Source organism: Antechinus flavipes, chromosome 1, assembly GCF_016432865.1.
Source record: "Antechinus flavipes isolate AdamAnt ecotype Samford, QLD, Australia chromosome 1, AdamAnt_v2, whole genome shotgun sequence".
NCBI classification, from domain to species: Eukaryota; Metazoa; Chordata; class Mammalia; order Dasyuromorphia; family Dasyuridae; genus Antechinus; species Antechinus flavipes.
In genome coordinates, this window is record NC_067398.1 from 172,307,792 (window position 1) to 172,316,899 (window position 9,108).

The window sequence follows — 9,108 nt, forward strand, 5'->3', positions numbered from 1 at the left end:
GCCTCTGCCTTCTTCTGCCTCCAACAGAGATGGAAGATCTCTCTTATCTCCTTCTGGGGGGCCCAGCCACCAATTTGCCGCGGAGAGAGGGCTTCTGGCGTAGCTCCACTGAAGTCCGTCAAAAGTGTTCTCTGCAGCAGAGTCGTTTCTCTCGAGTCTAGCGCGATCAGCCAGCCAAGAGGAAAAAATATATTCTGGAATGGCTGTCTCGCCTTATATGTGAACCTTCTGAGAGAATGGGATTATGGGTTTTCTCCCATAGTGCTCTCTGGCCCAAAGAGCTTTAAGGTGTGGACTTTGAGTAAAGGTGGGAACACAAGCCTTGTCTTGATTAGTTCTACTTAGTACCTTGTTTCAGGTTCTGGCCAAAACAACTTCTTGTAAGATTAAATCAACTCTAATTACTTAGCAGTTAGTAAGGATTCCAACATCTCCCCCTTTCTTTTGTTTTAAAACATAGGGGGTTTCTGAGGGGGTACACATAAATCCATCAATATGGGCCAGAACTTTGTAACAGATATACATGGTATACATAAATCCATCAATATGGGAGGCATTATACATAATTTACATGAGCACATAGCAATATAACACAGGCTAGTAGTAATGTAACAAATAACAAGAATCAATCTGAAAATTTACACATGTCCATAAGTCCTAGAAACAGTCCAATAGGATTCCATTGTCCATTAGTTCATGTGCCAGGAATCTAATAATTCTTATGAGCACAATCAGCAACAGAACCACCCGATATTTCTTGGGTCTTCTCCTTTGTTTCAAGGGTCTGCTCCATCTTTCTGCGATGGACAAGGCGAATGCGGCTCGTAGGCACCCATCTGATTCCTTCTCCACCTGTAGAGAAGCAAGCAAATCCTCTCCCCCAAGCAGTTAGTCTATCTGGTCCCTTCCATTCACCACTTTCTGGGTCTCTCCACATCACCTGGCGATTATCTAAAGATAGTGGAGCTGCTCGCACTGGACACTGCTCTTCTGGTGGGTTATAAAACCTGTCTGCTGGAGCCAGTGCATCTTTATCAAAGATTAAAAAGTTAATGGTATAGAGAACTAAATTTAGAAGTTCTCTAGGGTTACCCGTGGCTCCTCCTTTCTTTTGTTTTTGGAGGAGTGTCTTAATGTCTCTGTTTCTTCTTTCTACTATTGCTTGACCTTGAGGATTGAAGGGTATGCCAGTAGTGTGTAGAATCTTATACTGTGCACAAAAGTGTTCAAAATGTTTGGAGGTATATGCCGGTCCATTATCTGTTTTTATTTCTTGTGGCACACCCATAATTGCGAATGCTTGAATGAGGAATTCAGTGACCACTCGGGCTGTCTCTTTTGCTGCTGGTATGGCAAAAGTGAATCCTGAAAAGGTGTCTACCACAACGTGGATAAAAGACAGACGACCAAAAGATTTATAATGAGTCACATCCATTTGCCAGATTTCATTGGGTCTCAAACCACGAGGGTTCTTCCCTGGAGGCAGTGTAGGAGCGTGGAAGGGAAGGCAAGCTGTACAGCTTTTCACTATGCTCCTAGCTTCTTCTTTTGTAATCCCAAACTGTAAACGCAAAGCTCGAGCAGCCTGATGGTATTTAGAATGGGATTCCTGGGCCTCTTGAAATAAAGGCGTACTGGCCAACATAGTTAAAAGGCTATCTGCCTTTGAATTTCCATCAAAAATAGGACCTGGAAGTCCACTATGTGAATGGACATGCAGGATATAAATCTTTCCTGGATGCTTTCTCACTTGCTCTTGAAGTTCCTTAAAGAGCTGATATATATTAGAAGCTGCAAATTTTATTTGGGCTGTGGCAATTCTTTGTACCACACCTACTGAATAGGCTGAATCAGATATTATATTTATGTCGCCTGGGTAATAAGTGAGAGCTAGGATGATCGCATATAATTCGTTCTGCTGAGTGGACTGAAAAGGAGTTCTGACTACTCTTTTTACGGTTAGATCATGAGAGTATACAGCACAAATATTTTGTTTGGCTGCGTCTGTAAAGATGATTGGTCCTTCAAGAGGAACCTTAGAAACCTTCTCTTCAAAAATCCATTGCCAATTATGCAGTAGTCTGGTTATCTTTAATGGAGATCCATGTGCAAAATTTGGAGCCATGGCCAATAAAATCTGCCACTCTGGGATGGTTTCACAGCATACATTAATTTGTGCATTTGTATAGAAGATATATATCTTGTCAGGTCTTGTCCCAGATAATTGTACTGCTCGCTTAATGGCCTTTAATAGAATTCTAGCCACAAGCACTGGGTAAGGCGTAAGGCTTTGTTCTGGTTGTGCTGGGAGGTTCACCCACTCTATCACATTGTCTCCTTGATGAAGGACTGCTGTGGGTGCTTCTTTCGTAGCAAAAACCGATATTTCCAAGGGTTTTTGAGTTACTCTCTCAACTACATTGGATAAAGCCAGTTCAACTTCTCTCAAGGTCTCTTGAGCTTCTTTTGTAAGCCGGCATGGTGAATTTAAAGCAGTGTCTCCCCTTAAAATGTCATATAGGGGTTGCAATTGATTGGTAGTTAAACCTAATACTGGACGCATCCATTGGATATCTCCTATTAATTTTTGGAAATCATTTAAGGTGTTCAACCTCTCTGTTCTTAAAGACAGTTTTTGTAGTGTAAGTGCCTTAGGATATATTTCATATCCTAAATATTGAAAAGGAGCATGTCTTTGAATTTTTTCTGTAGCGATATGAAGTTTGTAGTATCTTAGTGTTTCTATGGTTTTTTGTAGACATGCTTCTAGAATTTGTTCCTCCGGTGCACATCCCAATATATCATCCATATAATGTAATAGCATAACTTTTGGAAATGCTTTTCTTATTGGAGCAAGAGCAGCAGCAACATACATTTGACACATAGTGGGGCTGTTCTTCATACCCTGTGGCAAAACCGTCCATTCATATCTTTTATAAGGCTCAGCTAAATTGACACTGGGCACCGAAAAGGCAAATCTCTTCATATCCTCCTTATCCAGAGGAATGGAATAGAAACAATCCTTGATGTCTATAACCCAAAGAGGCCATTCTCTAGGAAGCTGAGTAGGAGATGGAAGTCCAGGCTGAAGAGTTCCCATAGTTTCCATCTGTTCGTTCACTTTTCTTAAATCAGTGAGCATCCTCCATTTTCCTGATTTCTTTTTTACAACGAACACTGGTGAATTCCAAGGACTTAGAGAAGGTTGTAAATGCCCTTGTTCAAGCTGCTCCTGTACTATATCTAACAAGGCCTGAATTTTATCGCTACTTAAGGGCCACTGTTCTATCCACACTGGTGTATCAGTTTTCCATTGGATAGGAATAGGTGAAAGTGTTGGCAGGCCTTCAACAGCAGCCCTGCTTAAAAAACCGAAGTACTCATTTTTAACCCCAATTGTTGTAAAACGTCTCTTCCCCACAGATTGATGGGGATTTTTTCAACTATAAAAGGAGTAAAAACTCCTGTTTTGCCTTCAAAAGTCCATCTCATAGGGGCAGCACTAACTTCAGCTGCTATTGATCCTCCTACTCCAGACATATAGGTATCTGCTTTAATCTTTGGCCAGTGACTGGGCCAACTGGCACCTCTAATAACTGTACGATCCGCACCTGTGTCTACCAATCCTTCCAATGGTAGGCCATTTATATAGATAGTGAGCATAGGTCGGTCAGCCGTTACTGCTGCTGTCCAGTATATTTCTGGTTTTTGTGGTCTGGAGTCAGAACCTGGGTGACTATCACGAGGCTGCTTATTAGGATTCTGTATGAGTAACCCTGATGCTACTACGTCTCCTGGGTGATGTCACACATTGACTACCTGTATTAGTGACTGGGATATTATCTACACATTCCCCAGTTTCCCACATCAGTGTGTGGATGGACACTGTTTTGTACATACAAGAAGGTGAAATGGTCAAGCCTACTGTGCCTGGAGGTAAGGGATCCATAGGCTGGAGAGGAACAGATTTCACCTCTCCAGGGGGTATCTCAGTTGTCCCAGCTGCATACAGCTCTATTCTCCCCAATTGTAATTCCCTTCTGCCATCAGGTTGCTTCCTGGCTGGTTGACTGTGTAATCCCCTTCTCCCATCATATGGCTTTCTGGTTGATTGGTCATGTCTGGGTACTGGACTTCTAGGCACTCTCTGGGTGCACCATTGGCTGCCATCATGCCCCAAGTGTTTTTTGCCTTGGGCCCTGGGGCTGGGCCCCTCATCCCGTTTCCCTGAATCTGTCTGCATTCTGAGGCCCAATGGAAGCCTCTGTTGCATTTTGGACATGGGGTTTGGGGTCTTGTTCTCCCACCTTGTCTTCCCATTCTATCTCTATACCAACATTGAGCTTTCAGATGTCCTACTTTTCCACACTGAAAGCATCTACGAGTCTCTCTGGAAGTCCCTTGCCAAGAGGGATTCTGTCTTCTCATGTTTGGATTTTGGGAAGTCTGCATCATAGCCTGGCTATAAAAGGCACCTGTGCCCACTGTGGCACAGCGTCTTATGAGTTCCTCTAAAGGAGCATCCTTGCGCAGTCCTAGTATAATTCTTCTGCAAACCTCATTAGCATTTTCCTTAGCAAGTTGCCTTATTAAGATGTCTGTTATTGCATTTTCTCCATTTGTTCTTATGATAGCTGTCTGCAAGCGTCCCACAAAGTCAGCGAAGGGTTCATTTGGCTCTTGTGTTATTTTTGTGAAGGCCCCCCCTTTGTCGTCTTTATTGTGAAGAGAAGCCCACGCTTTGATAGCATTATCAGCAATTTGCTGATATGCTGCTACAGAATAACCAATTTGTGCTGCGACATCTGCATAAGGACCTGTACCTGTTAATAGGTCACAGGTGATTGCCGTATGAACTCCACTTTGAATATTTTGTTGGGCTTGTATCCTACAGAGCTCACTATATTCAGAAAGCCACAAGTAGTTCTGTCCAGGTTCTAGGCATATTTTTGCTATCGATTTCCAGTCATTAGGGGTCAAGATTTCAAAAGACAAATTTTGTAATAGCATCTTAACATAAGCTGATGTAGCCCCATAAAGAGTGCAAGCTTTTTTCAGGTCTTTGAGGATTTCTATATCAAAAGGTGAGTATCTTCTACTTTCTTGACCTGAAGAATTAAACTGTTGAATTACAGGAAAAATGTGGTGTTGAAATTCTGATACATTTTTCCCTTCTTCTCTGGCCTTAATTAGTCCCTTTTGTAATCTACTCAAAGGAGCAGCTGGATGCTGGGGGGGAGGTGCTGGATGCTGGGGGGGAGGTGCTGGATGCCGGGGGGGAGGTGCTGGATGCTGGGGAGGAGGTGCTGGATACTGGGGGGGAGGTGCTGGATGCTGGGGGGAAGGTGCTAGATGCTGGGGGGGAGGTGCTGGTGCTGTCACTGCCCCCCCCACTACCCCTCCTCCCTCCATCCCGGAGGGTGGAGTTGATGAAGGAGAGTCAATTACCTGCTCCTCAGGTGGGGCTGAGGCTGCCTCAGATTCACCCCACCCTTGAGTCTCACTTAAGTCTCCCTGCCCTGTGGGGATATGGCCATTAATCTGTTCTTTGTCTTCCTCCTTTATCTCAGGCTTCCCCCTTTGGATATCCAGGTATTTTAAGGCCATCTGTATTGTATTGTATAAATAGAACACTGCAATGGAAACTGAACGAGGACCATTTTCATTGTTATATGCAGACATCTGTTGACCAACCAATGCCCAGTTTTTTAGAGAGATTTGCTTTTCCTCTAAGAACCAAGGGGAGGTGCGTTTTAATGTAGCCAGAAGTCTAGCTGTCTGTCCCCAAGTTACAAGTAGCCCTTGATCTTCTATCAGCTTAAGCAGGCTTTCTATAGCACCACTCTTGGGTGGGTCTGGGGTTGGGGGGGTTGGGGTGGGGGATGGAGAATCTTTACCTAGGATCTGTCCCATTTCAGCCAAAAAAGGTTGTACTCACTCAGTTCCTGGTCACTGGAGACTTCTTCAGTGAAAGTAGGGTCCTTGGTTCCCACGCTTGGGCGCCAAATGTTAAGAGTTCAAATGTTGGAGTTTGTTCTCAGAGGACAGCCGGTTTAGAGGCTTAGAGCCCTCCGAATATCTCCAAATCCAAAGGTTCTGTCCTTCAGCCTCTGCCTCTGCCTTCTTCTGCCTCCAACAGAGATGGAAGATCTCTCTTATCTCCTTCTGGGGGGCCCAGCCACCAATTTGCCGCGGAGAGAGGGCTTCTGGCGTAGCTCCACTGAAGTCCGTCAAAAGTGTTCTCTGCAGCAGAGTCGTTTCTCTCGAGTCTAGCGCGATCAGCCAGCCAAGAGGAAAAAATGTATTCTGGAATGGCTGTCTCGCCTTATATGTGAACCTTCTGAGAGAATGGGATTATGGGTTTTCTCCCATAGTGCTCTCTGGCCCAAAGAGCTTTAAGGTGTGGACTTTGAGTAAAGGTGGGAACACAAGCCTTGTCTTGATTAGTTCTACTTAGTACCTTGTTTCAGGTTCTGGCCAAAACAACTTCTTGTAAGATTAAATCAACTCTAATTACTTAGCAGTTAGTAAGGATTCCAACACAATACTGTCAGAAGAAGTTAATTTGAAAAAAAAATTGGGGGGTGGAAGTTATATCATTATCACCCCAACCCACTTTTCAACTCTTATTCTGATAACAGTAATCAGATCAATACTATATTTCCTAGAAAAGGCATATCAATCAATAACTATGACTTCAGGCTCAGATCATCAATTGCTTATTGGAGATTTCAAAGTGGATGTCTCAGAAACATCTTAAATTCAGCATATCTAAAACTGAACTAATTATCCTTCTCACCAGCCTCTCCCCTGTTAAACTTCTCTATTTCTACTTGAAGGAACAATCGCCTTTATAGTTTCAGATTTGTAACTTTAGCATTATCCTGTAATCATCTCTAACCTACCGTACATATCTAGTCACTAGCCAAATCTAGCTTTTTCTACCTTCACAACATCTCTGTCTGATCCTTTCTTTTCATTCACATTGATATTGCTCAGGTAAAGCTCAGATCACCTCACCCCTAGATTATTGCAACAGCATCCTAGCTGATCTCTTTACCTCAAATTACTCATCATTCCAGTCTACTCTATTCAATACTGCCAAAATATTTTTAATCATGGATCTGATAATGTGACTTGTCTCCCCACCACTTTATCTATTTTTCTATAGGATAAAACTTAAAATTATTTGTTTAACTTTTAAAGCCTTTCACGACTCACCCTCAACATATTTTTCCAGCCTAAATGGACATTACTGTTTCTCCCACACTCTACAATCCATATAATCTGGCCATTAGGTATACAGAATTCTGACAACAAGATATTACACATTTACCATTATTTTATTTCACTTGAAGTAACCAATCACTTTAATCATTTCTATCCAACCTGGGTACGTTGAGAAAATTTCTTTTGAATGAATCAGAGGTATGAATTAGTTTTGAACAGAACCTAGACATCTCTGTTGAATCAATTCATAAATCAAGTGCATTAGACTAAAAATCCTTGAAAGTCATTGAACTTAGATATATAATTTATATCAAATTTCTTGCCTTTTTTAGGAGGGAAAATAGAGGAGAATTTGAAACTCAAAATTAAAAAAAATTGTTAATTTTTTTTACATATAATTGAGAAAAACTTAATAAAATAAAAAAAAAAAAAAAAAAACTGAAGGGGGAAAAAAGAAATAGTCCCCGTCACATATGTGTGCTTATAATGACTTTGAAGATTTTTTCAAAAAACTAATGATATGTATTCCAAAAATCATACCATAGAGATTGGCATTAAAATCCATTATATACAATCTCGGACTCAAAAGTACTCATTAACAACATAATGCTCTACTCAGCCCAACTCATTCTCTTATATTTCCACATACTCCAGAAAGCCACATGGAAAGTAGCTTACACATTTTCAGCAGACTGTGTCCAACACATTTTCTCAGATTACTGGACACAAATCTGCACAACTTTCAAAACCTAGCCCACACAGCTTTCACAGCCCTATCCTTCTATAAACTTTTTTCCTTTTACTTTCATACTACTATTGCACTGTTAGTCTCCAAATTCATTCAACTACTATTCAACTACTTTTCTTAATTCTTAAATTCTTAAAGGTACCTCTCCTTGCGTTAATAAAACCACTGTTACTCCTTTAAGCCTTAACATATATTTGTTTCAAATAGAGTTGTGTCTTTTTTATGCCATTTTCTAGTTTCCTAAAATTTATTAGGCCCAATTGTTAGATTTTACTTACACACACACACACAATCTTTTAGTTTAATAATTGTTAGGAGTAGACTCAATTTCAAGATCCTATGTAGGTCTGAAGTTGGGATGAAATGAAGTCATCATATATCATTGAAGAGTTAACAAAATGAGATTTATTTTGACATAAAGAAAAGGTATACAACAGAAATTCAGGGACATTTAATTTCTTCATATACATATCAATGTAGAAATGATGAAGTTCATGCTAAGTATTGCAAGATATCTTGAAAGAATTTGTAAGTTTATACAATCTCCAATTCAAGGTGGAAAATTTTTATTATTATGTCATAAAGCAAACTTAGGCTCCTTTGAGGAGCCTAACAGGATGCCAACATGGTTTTTTAAATAAGAAAATTAGATTTCTGGGAGGGGTGTTTTTCAGTCTGCAATATCAGAGTCAAGTTGTGATCACTATGCCTGCATTACTATGATTGTTCTTTTTATCATTCACTAGCATCTTGTCAGACATTCTCATCTGACAAAGTAGTCATTCTAATCTTGCAAGATAGCCTGAGATATCACTTCCTGGATCTATTCTCAGACCCTATCTTTTACCTCTCAAACAACTGGAACCCAAAATCATTTGGGGCAAAGGAACAAAGAATTCATTTTCTGGAGCTACTTTCTGCTGGGAGTGGGTGTAGAGATGTTTAGACTTTACAGGTTCCATTTAGAGGGATGTGAGCTAAAGGGCCCAGAAGTTGGTCAAAGCAACATCAAGCAGGTGCTAAGTCTCAGGATCAGAAATAGGATGGTATCCATTGTTGGTCATCATTTAAAAATGAATTGGCTGGAGCCCAGAGGAAACAGTCTAAAGAGAAGGTTAAGCAAGCATGGA